Source organism: Bicyclus anynana, chromosome 15, assembly GCF_947172395.1.
Source record: "Bicyclus anynana chromosome 15, ilBicAnyn1.1, whole genome shotgun sequence".
NCBI classification, from domain to species: Eukaryota; Metazoa; Arthropoda; class Insecta; order Lepidoptera; family Nymphalidae; genus Bicyclus; species Bicyclus anynana.
Genome location: NC_069097.1, coordinates 2,106,779 through 2,123,732, shown reverse-complemented (window position 1 = coordinate 2,123,732; position 16,954 = coordinate 2,106,779). Strand labels below are relative to the sequence as shown.

At 35.2% G+C, this 16,954-nt stretch overlaps 1 protein-coding gene across 1 annotated transcript in view; it reads right to left on the bottom strand.

Annotated features, from left to right (window-relative positions):
- The window catches only part of LOC112049704 (mitochondrial cardiolipin hydrolase-like), a 192,060-nt gene that overhangs the window by 13,858 nt on the left and 161,248 nt on the right, over positions 1 to 16,954 (bottom strand). The window lies entirely within an intron of this gene.

Sequence of the window (16,954 nt, the reverse complement as noted above, 5' to 3'; positions counted from 1 at the left end):
AATATCAAAATCGGACTACTCAGTAAAAATATACACGTGTTCATGCATAAAAAATATAAGTATATCGTCGAATTGTTAACATCCCTCCGTTTTTCGTTGGTTGAAAAGTGAAATCCTCGTTTACGATTACTTATTTCATGTAGATATTAATTTTACGACAAAACGTGCACCTGTCTCTCAGACTATAATGAAACGTTAGCGATTAACTTTGGTTCTCTGCAGTCAATGCAGTCGCGACAGTTGCCGAGTTGTACGACCGCCTTGTTCCAGCGACACGGTGTTTGTATCAATTGTTCCACAATGGAGAGAGTTGCGTAACACCCTGTATAGTCTGCACAGTTTGATTAAAGCGACGATAATAATGGGTTGCGAGGAAATTGTATTTGAATATTGAATAAGGTTTTGGAACACCTTGTATAGTTTTACTGCATAGATCACAAATGAATTAGGTTTAGTTGTTTATGGTATTGAGTTATTAACCGATTTCAAAAAAAGACGTAGGGTTACCTCATAACTTCGTCATTTAGAAGCCAATTTCGATAATTCTTTTTTTGTTTGAAAGAGTCTACTTGCAGATTAGTCCCATTTAAATAACTGATTTCTCCGAATGTACTGGGCCAATCCAGTTGAAATTTGGTACACATATAATTTTTCATGTTAAAAAGATTATTTACGAATATTATTAATGCGAATGAAACCTTGTTTGTTACGCTTTCACCTTCTTCGCCTTAGCTACTCATTCGATCATCATGATAATAAATATTATCCATACACATTGTCAGAACTAGGGGGGATAGGAAAGACAAAGAATAATTTCTGAAAAAACAATAAGACAAGACGAGAGATAGGAGAAAATGACATAAAACAGAAGAACAATATTAGTGAATGATTTGATGGTAAAAACTTTAGATTTAACATTTTATTAAAAGGCCTGGAAGTAGCTCGCAACTGTACAGGTTATATAGCGTACTTATTGTATGAAAATATTTTCATAATTTCATGACGCGACCCATTTTAAAGCAAGCGTACATGCAGAGTCGCGTTGCGCAACGAGTCGCGTGAGGCGCCATCGCAGCGATAAGCTATCATTTAGATTGGCGCATTATATGTTAAGGTCATCGCCCACTGCAAACAATGATGCTCAACTAGCTCTAAAATCCTAACCCGCTTATGCGCAGCGTAAGTGCTCTTTGTTCTGTTGTCCTAAGAGACTAAAAAAACGTACATATTTAGGTAATATTTGCATTTTCGGATGGTGTGTATTACCTAGTCAAAGGATTGTAGACAATTCGACAATACAATATTTCTCAATGTATTCAAACCAATAGTTTTGCTCCCTTTATACAATATTAGTAGACGCCGCGCGGTTTCACCCGCGTAGTTCCCGTTTCCGTAGGAATACCGGGATAATATATAGCCTTTGTCGATAAATGGGCTATCTAACACTGAAAGAATTTTTCAAATCGGACCGGTAGTTCCTGAGATTAGCACGTTCAATCAAACAAACAAACTCTTCAGCTTTATAATATTAGTATAGATACACTCCGTTTATACTCCTATGCCAGTTTATTAAATTTCTCTTATTTCTAGTTTCCGTGGGAATATGGAGACAAAAGATATATGTTATCGCTGATAATGTAGCTTTCCATTGGTAAATGAATTTTTAAAATCCGTTTGAAAGTTTAGTTTAGAATGCATTTTTAAAAATTTTAAAGATAGATCAGGCTTTTCTTTTTAAAGAAAGATCTTTTTAAGACCTAGAAGATCACAAAATATCTGCTAGAAAAAGGGAAATAGTACTTACTGACTAGGTATTTTCTAGCTTAACAAGATTAGATTAAAAATCATCTAGCTAGACAAGATTATTCTAGCTAGATAATTTTAAGCTTTATATATTTACGTTTACAGGCCTACAAGATAACGTACATTCATAAATTTATATATCCTTATAATTACGAAAACTAAACACTAAATTATTACTCTAACCTATATTCGGAAGACAATCTAATCTATTTTAATATTTATATTTGAAGATTTATGTGCATCGTTATTTAATGCTTTTGATGTCGATGCGGTCGTTCAGTACGCAGGCCTAATGTCGAATATCAAAACACTGAGATTAAACTAGAATTAGGACATCATAAATAAACAAAGATTAAGATTACTATGGTGTTAAATAGGTGTAAACCTTAACTTGCAATGCGACAGATACGATAGGCGAAATACAAAATTCGATAAAAGGATTATAATCATAAAACATCATTCTTCCGTAAAATTGACAAAGAATTTGACAATAAATTATGATAAAATGACTGAATTAGGTAATCGTAATCATATTGCGATAAAGTCAATACAAAAATCATTAAATACATTGTTATAATGTCAAAGAATAAAAACTGAAATAAAAAAAAATTGTTTGAGCTTATTTTTAACATTTTCTAAGGAATTTAGAACAGCCTGTTCTATTTGTTTAACCCAAAACTAAACAACATTTGATATAGAAGGATTTATAATCCAAGGATCACCTAAAGGAAGGTAGTGAGAATAGTAAGAGTTTTATTCAAGTAATACCAGAAGCAATCTTTAATTAATTTTAAGCAGTCTTTTCAAACTTTAGGACTCAAAAGAAATTGTAGAAATCTGAACTTTAACAATTCATAACATTAAGAATCTAATATAACTCGATATTTGGGTCGGCGTAAAAGCTTACTGTATATATTTGCGTAATATTTTTATTAAAAAAAAACGTTGTAAGTGCACTTAGTTTGTAACCCGTAATCCGATATTTACCGAAAATGAAACCGAGAGCACGGTTACATTGCATGACAACTCAGTAAGCGTCACTGAACGCGTGACCAGATTCCATGAAGAACTTTCTAAAAAGGACGAGCTAAGGAGAAAGGTTTACATAAAGCCACATTAAGATGGATGTCTTGAACTGAGGCGCAGCGGTCAGGCTAATGACGTTGCGGTATCATATCCGGATGTTGCAATTGGTAGTATGTAACTTCTCAAAAGATGTCCTAGAAACAACTGGGTGGCAATAAATAATCATTTAATGGTACCGATCGCAATATAAGGGGACAACTAGTGCTAGAAGTTGGTAAAAGCTAGATTGATCAGGGATTTCAGTCCGAAATCTGTGAAAAATTAACTGTAGAGAGACTTTTAAATTAAGCTAAGCCTCAATAGCTCAACGGTAAAGGAGCCCGACTCATCACCGAGAAGTAGTCCGTCCACTGGACTATTGTGGAACCCATTCCTAACACAGTATTTTCCGATTAGTTGGAAGAGAATTAAAATATTAGTAAAGAAAAATTAAAATCGATTTCCACGCCGATGAATTTTGTACGGATAGGAATTATAGAGTGTCTCTGTTGTAGCAATTGACATTGAATCAGCCCTTGTTATTATTGTTTTAAAAGAGTTCCACAAGGTAGATCACATACGCCATCATTATCAATTCTTCAATTCAAAAATCACAACACTCGACTGTATTCGTGTTTACCAACATAAAGTTTTATGTCAATCGGATATGTAAAACCAAAAGGGTTAAACCATTTGACCTCAAGCGACGGGAAGTTTAATAAAGGCTTGTATAAATATCCACGCTTTCTGACCCTAATTAGAGCAGAGTGCGTGTGAACTTGTCTTTAATTTGAGCATTTAAAATTAAATTCATACAAATATTCCGACAAACGTTCCCTGATGTACCGTTAGCGTGAGTATTATATCAAGTTAAGGACACGTTCACATAATGCTTAACTTACAATCAATAATATCAATTATTGTTGTTATCCAAAAACAAAAAATGAAATGAAATGTATATATGCTCTCTTTAGAGCTGATATAAAAGTTCATGGAGTTTTCCAAGACATCCAAGTTAGTTAGTTTAGAAATTGCATAACAATCTACCAATTCCAATATCAAACCAACTCCATTATACCACATTATTGTATTGATATATATGATATGAAATTAGGACCTACATTTAAAGAGAGAAAACATTGTGTTCGTCGGAACGTCAAGTTTGACTGCTGAGAAGAACCGGCAAGAAACGTATCAATTCAGCTTAGTATCGGTTTAAAATCATCACTCTTTACAATATAATCATTATTGCATAAAATTATCTTGTTTGACAAAAGTCGATCCAATTGCCACCAGACAACTTTGTCATTATTCTCTAAATAAGCTTCCAAAACTTAACCCACACATACTAACAGAGCAAGTCAAATGAAAACTTGTCCAAAAGATTCATCAACCTAACATTATAAACGCAAAAGTTTGTATGGATGTTTGTTACTCTTTAACGACGCTACTACTGAAGCAATTTGGCTGAAATTTGGAATGGAAACAGATTTTATTCTGGATTATCACATAGGCTACTTTTCATCTCGGAAAAATCCATGGCGCCCGCGGGATTTGTAAAAACTGAATTCCACGCTGACAAAGCCGCTGGCGTCCGCTAGTACATATATAAACACTAAGTTCTCACGTGGTCGGAGCGAACCCTAACTCCATTCAAGCGCCGGCGTTGGCCGCAGAGGATGCTACACCAGCCATTGACACAGAAACCGGTGTTTACGCACTTAGCGTCACGGTGCCGCGCGTCATAATGCCCCCCCGAGGACATTATAGTAGTTTACGAAATTATCGAATCACTTCATTCATTGTCATCGACTATCAAAGCGAAGGGACGAGCGCACAAATTGTTACAATTTACGCTGTTGCCGGGTTCGCAAATTGCGGTGTAACAGAATTAAAATGACACTCTATTTGTATTTCATCAATTACTCGTATGTTTATTATTATGTATTCACCGTTGCAGATTTTACGTAGTATGATCTAATTTACTATAATTATAGTAGCACTGTATATTCACAAACTCTTTTCAAATTCGAATTACTTGTGTAAATGTATATATGTATCATCCTATCACCTACATTTTACATTTATGTACTTTGTCTTCAAAATAGTACATATTTCTAAGAGCTTCGACATTTTCATATAAAAGCAAAATACCAAATTCTAATGCATGACAACTTTCTTTATACTATTAAAACTTATTTGCTCTCGCTTTACCGTTTTCAGTTATGATTTTAATATTTGCTAATATTAATACTCGTATATAATTACGATTAAAATATAAATTACATAATACTCGTAAGTTAGTAAAAATTATGTTTGGTTTTAAGTATCATGGTCGATACGATTGCTTTCAAACACGTAAATATTTTTATATCAAAGTATGGCAACAAAATTTTTAATGACACTCAAGTAAAAGTTATATTAAATATAGTGTTTATGTTTGATCTTGATAACTTGCTTAACATTCTGCACATGTAATGGCGAACGTTAAGGTCTGAACAAGATTACGTAATGCTTAAAAATTTGATGTCCAACTTTTGGTCTCACTAATGATCGTTATAATTATATATCTCAACTTGAATGTGCAGAGAGAATAAAACTTTATGGAATCGAAAGTCATTTTATTGCTTTATTTTAAATTGCACACTGACTTGATGAAACTTATTAAAATTCAAATAGTGTTTATTGATGACCGGACCATAGATATTAACGTGTCGAGGAATATTGGCAACGATCAGTTATTGACAATATTTTGCTTTAACTTAAAACTGTTGGTTTTTGTTTTGTTTTACTTTTTTATTGAAAACAAATTGAACCAATATTAATAACACCAAGTTAACGGAACTGAATGAATCGTCGAAGCGCCAAGAAATTCAACTGCAAAAACTCGCGAGAAAAACATTCAGTTGACGCTTTGTTAACTTAAGACGCTCGTGTAAACCGTTAGGTCATTTCACCGAAAGACGGCAAAAAATAAACAAAATAAGCAAAGAGTTTCATTCATGAAGACATATGCGCCGAGCTCTCATGCCTTCAATCATCTGTGTCGTCCTGCGGTGGTCTTTGAATAAAAAAACGTAATAAATCTTTTCCCTCCGGCTAAATGAAAAAGCAGCCACTTAGCGCTTAAGACATTAATAAAAACATAACCTACCCAATACTGATGATGATGGAGATGTCTATGATTGTTTTTTCCAATTTCATATACTATGCTGGTTCTGGACGAATCAATTTAGAGATGAATCATACAATGGAAGAAATGTAAGTTGAAATGTTCGACGAGACCAAATACACATTGGAAGTAGTGTGAGTTACAAACTTGTTAGAAAAAACGCATCTCACGACTTCTGAGTGGTTGGTGCTAGGAAAAAATGCTTGCAAGCGCAAATGTATTCAACGATTAATGGGTTCACGATATACGTACATGCAAAAATTTACGGTAAAAGTGTTTAAAATTTCGAAATGTTGGATTCTTTTATATCGCCCTTAACTTATTTAGCACCTAATGTGATTAGATTTATTTTATTGTTAAGGAAAATTATGGTGGAATTAAAGATATAAATCCGTCACGGCATTTTGCTTTTTATGGAACAAAATTATTTGTTTTATTTTCAACGGTCGAATAAAAATACTCTGACCTTCAGTGTGGCATTAACTCAAGTTCTGGCAAATGTTATCTGGTAAATAGGTAGCAAATACACAAATGAACAGCATATAAACGAAAAATGTGTAGTGAAGAAGCAAAACCTTCAATAACGTAGATTCAAATACATTACTGTAAATATCTATTCACAAATCGAGACCGACACGTTTCCCTTTTCAATTGGATCAAAATAAAGTATCCGTTTATTATCCCAATATTTTGCGGTCACCCATCCCGGGAGATTCCCACCGGGCCGTGAACGAATTATTTCAATGTTACCACCTTATCGCCTTCACTGCAAACGCCACCAAGACATACGGTGGGAAAATACAGGAATAAATTTGACAAAGGATAATGATCTCAATGAGGATGAAATAAGAGTCATTCAGGTGAGAATTTTCGTGTGAGACGATAGCGGCTTTGAGGCACGTCTCGAGGAGCCCTAAATCTATAAAACTAGCAAAAAAGCCAATGCGCCTTCTGAGAAGCGCCCGCTCGTGATTGAATCTTTCATCTCGGTCCGTCATACAGACAGACGATAGATATGTATAGTGAAAAAAGGTTTTCTGTTTTTGTGTTGGCTTATTAGTTTTTTATTGCCTGTTGGGATGAAAGCCGCTGCTCCCAGTGTACAGTCGGATACAGCGGACAAGCTCATTGGTGATATACATGCATTTAATGGCGTCATTGGATTCAAATGACCAATTAACAGGTTTTATTGTAAAAGGTAATAAAATAGGTGATACATATTTTCGTATAGTCATTAAAATAAAAGTTTCTATGTTTAGGCGACATAAATAAACAGAGTTAAGCAGAGATGCGACGATTGAGCTTTTTAAAACAAGTATTAGGCGTGAATTCATTGATTGTTGTGGACCATTAAACCCCAAAGTCATTGAAGGTACAAAATGTTTTCAGTTCATTCCATAATTGCAATATTGTACGGAAGATGGTTTCAATAGATAGATATTTCAATTTTACACGAGAGTATTGATAGTTTTCATCTCATGGGTTCCGTAGAGTCATAAACGTGCTTCACTAGGCCATAAAATTATATTAATATTTGGTATATTATCATAAATATACGGCGTTATTATGTTCCGTGTAAGAATATTTCATAAGCGTAAAAGCTTTAAAGGCTGTTAAATTTTGAATGTTTGTTATTCTAACAAGTTGCAAAATTTTACACTTTAGCACCTACATAATTCTCAGTTAGCATTTCCTTCCTCGTAAATATTTGCAAAGTACCGTTTGCTTCTATAAGCAGCATGGAATAATGTCAATTCGTTTCATACCAAAATACAGTACCAAAGTAATATACATGTTTATACCTTGTTTTACGTCTAGACAAAAGCACCTCATTACACCGCCTCCACGGTTACGACATAAAAGAAAGCTGGAAACTTACTTCTTGAATCAGATCTCTTATTTTCAGAATCGTGGAATTTACGTTAGAGAATATTTGATGTTGATCATACTGGAGTTACTAAAGTAGATCTTTCCATATTTGGAAAATTGGATGTACCATACTCCTAAAACAAAGGTCGTAGACTAATGTTTGACATTTACAACTTATAAACTGACTTTGGCTGCTGCTATTGCCAACAAAGAAATGCTGCTAAGTGAAGTACCTAACAATTAAGTGATGGTTTGAAATAACTCAAGAAATGATCATCAAAGGTAATACGTTAATCCAGACAGTGATCAAGTTATCCTCCTTTTTAATATGACAAAAATAAACTACAATCGACAATGCTAAAGATGTTATCTAATAAATACATAAAGAAAGTAACGAGAAAAACAACAACAAACGATTAAACATGTACCTGGATAAAACTTAAAAACTACAATATACCTAATAAATAATGTAACAAATTCACCATAGCATTAAATGTATACACAAAGTGAACGAATACCGAAAAGCAACCCTCTCGAAAGCCTTTTATAAGTCAGAAGTGTAACACTAACCAATATAAAAAGATATCCGGTCGGTGACGATCCCACGCCCCCTCACGCCAACAATAGATTCTACAATTTGCTTTTTTATTATCATAGACATTATCAAAAAAATTAAACACATGTCTAACCTTTTTAATGAATAAAGGGAAATCGGAAACGGATTTGTCGGATTGGATTCCTTGAATGTTTTTTATCAGACGCATTACGTTCGGCAGCGATCTGTCAGAATGTTTAAATTAAATTGTTGTCTATGAAATCGTATAAGCCACCAAGGAGCGTGTCGTATTAGTACAGATTAGGTTCGAGGCATCACATTTGTCAAGTTTACCCACAACCCCTAAATTACCCATCGTTGCATAATCAATGAGAATTCCATATTCCACAAAAGTGTGGTTCACCAGACACCTTTTTTACCTGGGTTTGCGTAAAAATTCCTTAACGCTTTCGATAATTTCGAAAGCAGCGTTCGACAGGATCATAAATAAACTCCGGGACGGGCTATTTATCTATCGGCGCTTGTCAAAACACTCACATAGATCAAATTCGACAGTGACCAAGAGATAGGGGCCCGACAAAAGACTTCCGCCCCGAAAAAAATGTCAGCCGCGATTGATAATAATCGGTTTATAGAATTCAAACGGCTTAGAAAATTACCGGACATTCAGTTATAATATTTGCACTGTTAGCTGCAAATGGTAGGGCAATTTAACCATCGTTTATTTCATTGATAATAAAAGACAAGAACGTATAAAAAATGCATACTACCTATCTTCTTTTTTGCAGAAACCGATGGGTAAGTTAATAAGTTCATAAGCATTAAATTACATTAATTCCTTTATCCAAAGGTTGTCTGGTAGATATTGCTATAAGCAATAAGACCGCCTTTGCACATACTTGTTTTCTATGTTTTCCTTTGTTTTCTTTGTTATTGTTTTTGTTTTGTGCAATAAAGTATAAATAAATAAAAATAAAATAAGTTCGTAAGCCGGACATACGTGACCTACAAGGTACCACGTAGATACTAGTTTTATTCATAATACCAAGTACCGAAATGTTAAATGCCAAAACAATTAGCTGACCATTGCTCTCAATATTATAACATTATGCCGGAATCATTTAATTCGTCTGGATGGCATAGGTATCTCACATTTAGAAACAAACGGTATCGAATTCCTATATTGCTATTTCAAATACAATGAAATCGCTTTGTGTACATATTGATTACATTTCTTGGAGTTTTTGCAGCGTCTACATTTTTCTGTGCTAAGATTTTTAACTGCAAAAAACCCCAACACAAAAACTCACGATTCGATGATATAACAATGAACACAGTGTAATTGTCAGAAATATATCAACAATCTAGATCTTTTCGTTGGAAACCGATGTTAACAGTTAAGTTATATTTCAATGATTAATATTTTCGGTATACACTACATAATAAAAAAATACTCCATACCACTGTGGAATTAAAAGATCAAAACCCAGCTAGTAGAACCACTAAAACTCTTACTTAGAGGAGAATTTAGCGCTGTTATTTCAGCTGTCGCCTTGACCCAAGTGACTCCAAGAAATATCTGCGAAAGCATTTTAAAAGAGTAGAAAGGAAAAAATGTACGAACGAACACAAAAGTAATAAATAAAAACATAGAAAAAATATAGAACATGACTTCGTCCGCACGGAATCCATAATAAACCACGACATTCTTAACTAATCTTTATATGAACCTTCTTTTGAATCCAAACCATCTAATAACGAAAACAGCACTATATCCGATGAGTAATTTAAAGATATCTAACCATATAGAAAGACGATGGGAAGCGACTTTATTCAATGTGATTTTAGGTTGTATGAATATATTACTTCAGGAAATCATACGGATGCTTATCTGGGATTTTGGAGTTTTTAGCCGTCAATGTTGTTACATCACGACACTGCAAGCGCGTTTGATGTATGTCTACGGACATCGAATAAAAATTTACCAAGACAGTTATTTAAGTATCGGACCGTAAAGAAAGCCGGTATGTTACTATCAGAGCCCGCTGAGTGAACAAAGTTTATAATGCCCACGTTATTGACACAAATAATCTGAACTAATTTGACAAAAACAAAAAAGCCTTTAATTAACCTAATTTTTTTTTTAAATAATGAAAACGATTTTAAAGTTCGGAGTAGGCAATAGTGCAATGTTTAAGATCAAATTCAGAAATTGATAGATTTCAGTAAGTAATCTGCTCACACACTACCTACTAACCTTACCTACTAACTTGAAGACAGATGACCGGATCTGATCTGATCTGATCCGGATTAACACGTATAGACTACATTCATCATTATCATTCTGCTACAATCATCTAAGCGGATAGTACCATGAAAGTACCATTAAAATTAATTCTAAATCCTACACTTCAGAAACAGTAAGTATTTACTGAATTGATACTAAACTATTCCCAGGCATTGTCAACATAGCGCACATTTCGATCACCACCTGTAACCGATATATCTAAAATGCATGGAACAGGTTCTGATAAGAGAGTCCCTCTCAATACTTTCACACGGACATGTGTACTATACGCCTTGTTCGGCGGATGTCGACGCAATTACGAGCGACCTGCGATTATTATTACTGTATTGTGCGACCAAATTACACAGCATCTCGGCTTCCCATCCGGTACCGACGTCTGTGCGAATACTGACTCTATCGCGAAAGGCGATGTCATCAAATCGATGCGAAACGAACCGAACGTTCCACTGGACAAAAGGCAATACGGAAAGATAACACTACCATTTATAATAGGCGTGCGGCATCTGGAGAAAAGGATGAGTTTAATACGCGTCGCGCAATAGGTCGGTTAATAAGGGATAGCGCATATGAAATCGGCCAAGCTAAATGACAATAGTGTCTAAAAATCAAAACGATGGACACCTGCGAAGGCTACGTGATTTATGAATCGTGCCTCATGCGGCGGAGAAAATCTCGCCTTTCTACAAACACAAAGCGTTTCGACTAGTGTTGTAGAGACTCGGGCCTTATGGTTTTATCCCGAGTTTCAAGTCCTGTGATGTATCGAGTCTTTTGACTTATTTAAGTCGTGAATCAGAACTCTTAGACAGGAGGCTTGAATTAATTCATTCACTGGCTCAAGTGTGTTGGTAGTGTTCTGTCTTTGACTTGAATTAAATAATTCTGATAGACTAATTCTTTCATGATACCTGATGCATCCAAAATGGATTTTCGTGGGTTGCAGAGCATGCCAAAGGAACTTGCTGTAAAAATTAAAAATCAGTCTAGTAGTTTCGGAGCCTATTCATAAAAACAAAAAAAAAAAAACATCAAATAATATAAGTTTATATAAAAAAAGAGTTGATCTCCAAAATATAATAAAGACGCAAGTCAGTACAACACTAGCTCAAACTAGTATCGCAAGACACGAATGCGCCCGACTGTGAGCGAGATTCTGTTTTCGCCTGAATAATGTATTGACGTTAAAATTGCATGGATCTTTTGAATTATCACCCGCTCTGAATGGGGAGCGTCTGTGAATGCACTTTTGGTGATTGATAAAACGGAACAAAAGGAGGAGAGAGATTTGCGTGTTCAGAAATGATATAGTGAGGCAGCTATATTGTGTTCATTCAGTGAACGTAATAATGAATGACCTTCTCTAGTGAAATAGAGTTCTTTCTGGTAACCTACATGTTTTTTGTTACACTCACACAATAACAAAACATTAAATAATTTAAAACTTATTTACTGTTTATAAGTTATACAGTCTTTCTCGCTAACTATGAATCTCAGAATATGCTCAAGGTCACTCAGCGGACGAATAGGGAGTATGGACTTCTATCGGCAGAAAATGATGTTGATGATGATTATTATATCGAATTAACAGTTCATAAGCTCATTTATAAGTTTAGAGTATTAATATAATTAATAATAATGCATGGTAATGGTTTTAAAATAAGATGAGAACTAATGTCTATAAACATAAGAAAATGTATAAAATCCCGTTATCCGTTAAAAGCATTGAATTTTTAACTCACAAATTAACTTCTTCAACAACAAAGTAACAGTTTTCTACGAGTAGTATTCATATACGATGTCGCTTCAAAGCTCGTAACTCGCTTACGAATAAGCTTATTACAACTTAAATTTATGGAAGTTTTATACAAAGTCTAAATGCAGGAAACGATTGAAATTGATTGAAACACATGACCCCCGATGATCAACTTTAAACATTTCCTCCGCTTATCACACCAAAATACAATAAGGATATACAATTTGTGTATTAAATTGTTAACTACCAAGTTGATAAATAAGCAATTGACGACAATAAATTACGTAATGTTTTTTAAACTACCTTTAAGGCTTTAATTAAGTACCTTTCGAGTCTAATTATGAACATGTAAATATGCATAATTTAATATATTTGCAGTAAAGAAAATATTTCTGTTTTTAGGTGGTTTTCAGGTTGAATGTACCTGTGGATACCTAATGTCACGCTACCAAAGTTATTATTGTTACTATTGTTGTGCTAGTCACTAGAACACAACAATTGCACTAACACTAACACTAGAATCTAGTGCAATTTCTCATACCTAAATAAAAAATATTTGCTATTATTTAAATCATGACTCACATGACATGACATGACTTGAAATGACTCATGCCATTATTTAAAATTAAAACCATTAGAAATGCACTACATCCCTCCTTTTGTGGTGAGAGTAACACAATAACATCTGAAGTTTTGAAATCAAACACAGGAGTACACTGTTCCACTTGTAAGATTTAGGTAAACGGTTACAATTTACAAATCGCTCCTTCAAAACAAACGTCTTGTATAAATAAAAGATGTTATTTTCGGTACAGAATGATAGCGCAAAGGATACCCAATGTTTGCGTTTGATTACACAGTGCTCAGTGCGAGGTACCAGGAGCCCATGAGTCATACGCCGGTGACCTGGTTCGCACAAATTAGTATTGAATTACGTACAAAAAGCCGCGGCCGATCCTTCCAATCAAAGATAGCATTCAAATGTCTCATTGGTGAAGTGAGTGTGCGTAGTTTATGCCAATTTAAAATTTGGAGATTGGTAACTCAAGAATGGAACTACCTATATGTGTAAGAGTCAATCAGCGGACAATTGAGCGAGCTTTGCCCGGTGATCCGCGTTGGTCCGCGTGCTCTTATCAGAAATGTGAAGATTTGCAGAAGAACCAAAGTTACCAACCTACCTCAACGTGTCACAACGCTTAAGTGTCAATAGGCGGGACCAGCTCGAAGAGCTCGAAGAGTCTGACGATGGGGGTCCCAGGGTGTTGGAATAGCGACCCCACAGTGTTGGTTGACCATCAACTAGGTGGACAGGACATCAACTCTCGAGCCCATGAATTTCAGAATATTTCCTGGGTGATAATGATGAAAACTGGTTCTGTTATTGAGTTATTTAGTAATTATTAACTTTCAAATGTCATGTATAAAATGTATGCACATAATCTAAACAGACCCGATTCCCCGAACACTCGTATCACAAGTGCGCAAAAGCATTCTAACAAGTTTGACGAGTTTCGTGCTATTGAGCCGATTTTCATGCCTTTGTAGTTGACCAAGCGGTTAAATTAAACCGACAACTCGACATGACTACGCAATATCAATAATGTAAATAAATCCATTATAGTTTGCCCACATTTGGACACTTTGGTAGTCTGTTTGGCTTGAAATGTTTCTACAGACGGTGTTTTAGGTGTTAGATATGAGACAGATCCGTTTGATGCGATGCGTCCGATACGTACGATGCGGATCAGTAGACGCCATCCATAATACTGGAGAAACGTTTTTAACGAAACTAACCTTCAGTTTACGAGTATAATACCTACATAGCAGACGCCACGCGGCTAGTAGTTTCCGTTCCCGTGGGAAGACAGAAATAAAATACAGCCTAAGCTCGTCAGGGTTATTGTATGATCCGAATGGTGAATGATTAATTATTTAAATCAATCCAGTAGTTTCAAAGCTTATTAAATTCAAACAAACAAATAATTAAAACTTTAATTTTTAAAACATTAAATAAAGTATAGAAAAGGCTTGCTATGTCATCTTACCACCTAGATCCAAAACCAAAGTAACTAGGGAAAATTATGATCAAGTACTATTCTAAAGCATCTAAAACAGCATAATATAATAATAAAAGCAGCTAATTGGTCCTGGATTGGAATCCTGGATCAAACCATGAAAATAAAATTATTAGGTGGTTAATATTTATTCTACTAAAACATTATTTTTAACCGACTTAGGAGGGGGAAAAAGGAGGAGGTACTCAATTCGAATTTATGTTTCTTTTTTCTCTCAGCGTATAATCATATTATCAAAATACTAGGACTCCATGAGTCAATAGGAACAAGAATTAGAATTGATTTCGATCCGAAGTTACCAGGCTGGCATGAGTCACTCGGCGATTTGTATTGAGTGAATCGAGAATCTGGTACAAAACAAAACATATCAATTTCGGTACTGCGCTTATTGATTCAGAATAAATGAATTGAAATGAAAGAGCATCTCTATGTATCTGCCGTGTAGGTAGGCCAGTACCAGGCAGGCATAAGTCACATGGCGGTCTTCTATACACTGGTATCGTATTGTCAGCTTATTTATGCTCCTTCCAGGGTCACATCTTTCTCCATAGAGGAGAGGAGACGCTGGACCAATTCGAGACGCATGCTATTAATATCAGATATTAATGATTGGTTAACGATGGTTTGCAATTGATGGAAATATGCGCTTTCCTACATCGGGTTACTGAGAATTTCTTGAACAAAGAAAATCTAATTTTTTGGCCGAGTGATTGAAAAGGTTAATTCATTGAATTTTCCTTGAAACTGATAAATTTCTTTGAGTGAAGAAAAGTCAAGATCCAGGACTTGATCTCATGCAGCCATTTTATAAATGAAAAAGTAAGTCATATCTGTTATCTTTTCACGGTTAAACCAATGAACCGATTTTGAAGAATTTTGGTACTAAGATAAATGTGACCTTGGAAAAAATTCAGAGACCTATACTATCAAGAAAATTTCACCCTACAGGCGGGAAAATATGGTTTCTCGCTGACAAATTCGCGCGCATTTATTACTAGTCTATAAAGTTGACAGTCTAGAAGTCCTAAAAAGGTGGCATTCCCAATAACCGGGCGTAGTCATCATCGCTGGGTATATAAATAGAGTCGGTGGATTCGCACAGCGAATTCCTCGTGAGTACAAAGTTCCCAACCTACCCCACTGTACCACATGCAGCCGGCGTCCGGTCGGGCCGGTCGACAGATGCGGCCTTGCGCCACAGCTTGCCAATCGCACAGTTCAGAAAATGGAAAACTACATACGCTTTATCTATCTATAACATCTATTAAAAAAGTACAAAAAAACAATGTACCTACGTAATTTTGCAATGAAATAGTCACTTGGAATTACTTTCAATTGTTAATTCGTGGCAGACACAGTAAGGTTTAAGAGTTGAGTTTTGATTTTTTAACCGACTTCAATCATCGCAGGAGAACGTCAGTCCGGAGTCAAACCGGAGCCACGGCACGGCCCCAAAACGCCCCCACCGACATCTTTTCCGTAGTTTTCATACGCCGGTTGCCGCCACACGCCACAATACGCCGCTTCTAGCTTTAGCTGACGGTATGTGGTTGTAGCGTGGCTCCAACAACAACATTATTTAGGCATAGACAAAAACAATTATCATTTGTTTATGAATGAATAAAATTTTACTTAAAATGTAATTGCAGCAAAAAGTTAGTTGTGTTCGCCAGGACTTATGTATTTTGTGAATACTTGTAGGTACTTCATTCCGGACTGGACGATTGCTAAGCAACGTTTTTGCCATGGGAGTTGCGAGCGCCTACTCTTTATCCGTTCATATATCTTTTAGTTGACAATCGTTTGTTTTAATCAACATGCTGTATCCACATTATGCGAACTGACCTTGCTGAATACATTATAATTGGTTTATTTAACAAGTGAGCATTTAAATATTATCACCGTCCTTCCCTATTTAGGACTGTATTCACAGTACTGAATGTGTCATTTCCTAATTTTATAGAATTACTAGCTAACACAGCAGGCGTTGTTCTGCGATATAAATCTTTTCTTTCATACAAATACACTAAAATCGCGATTAAAAAATGAGAGCTATCTTCGCTTTTTTCTCAGTTCGATCTTAAGACCTTGCGTGCTTAATATTTTCATATTGAATAAAACACAGCGTAGCTTCATTACTGCTTAGCTTAACAAATATATACGAGTATGTTCCCTGTAGTTTTCACCATTGCTATTCCTTCCTATAAGCTAATAAAAGCTGTCGCTAGCTTACTTCTTATGACGAAAACATGACCAATCTATATTATCATCCCAATCCTGTATAAAAGTGATTCACCATATCATTAGCTTGATATTTATTAATTTTTAACTCACTTGAAGCTCTAAGCTA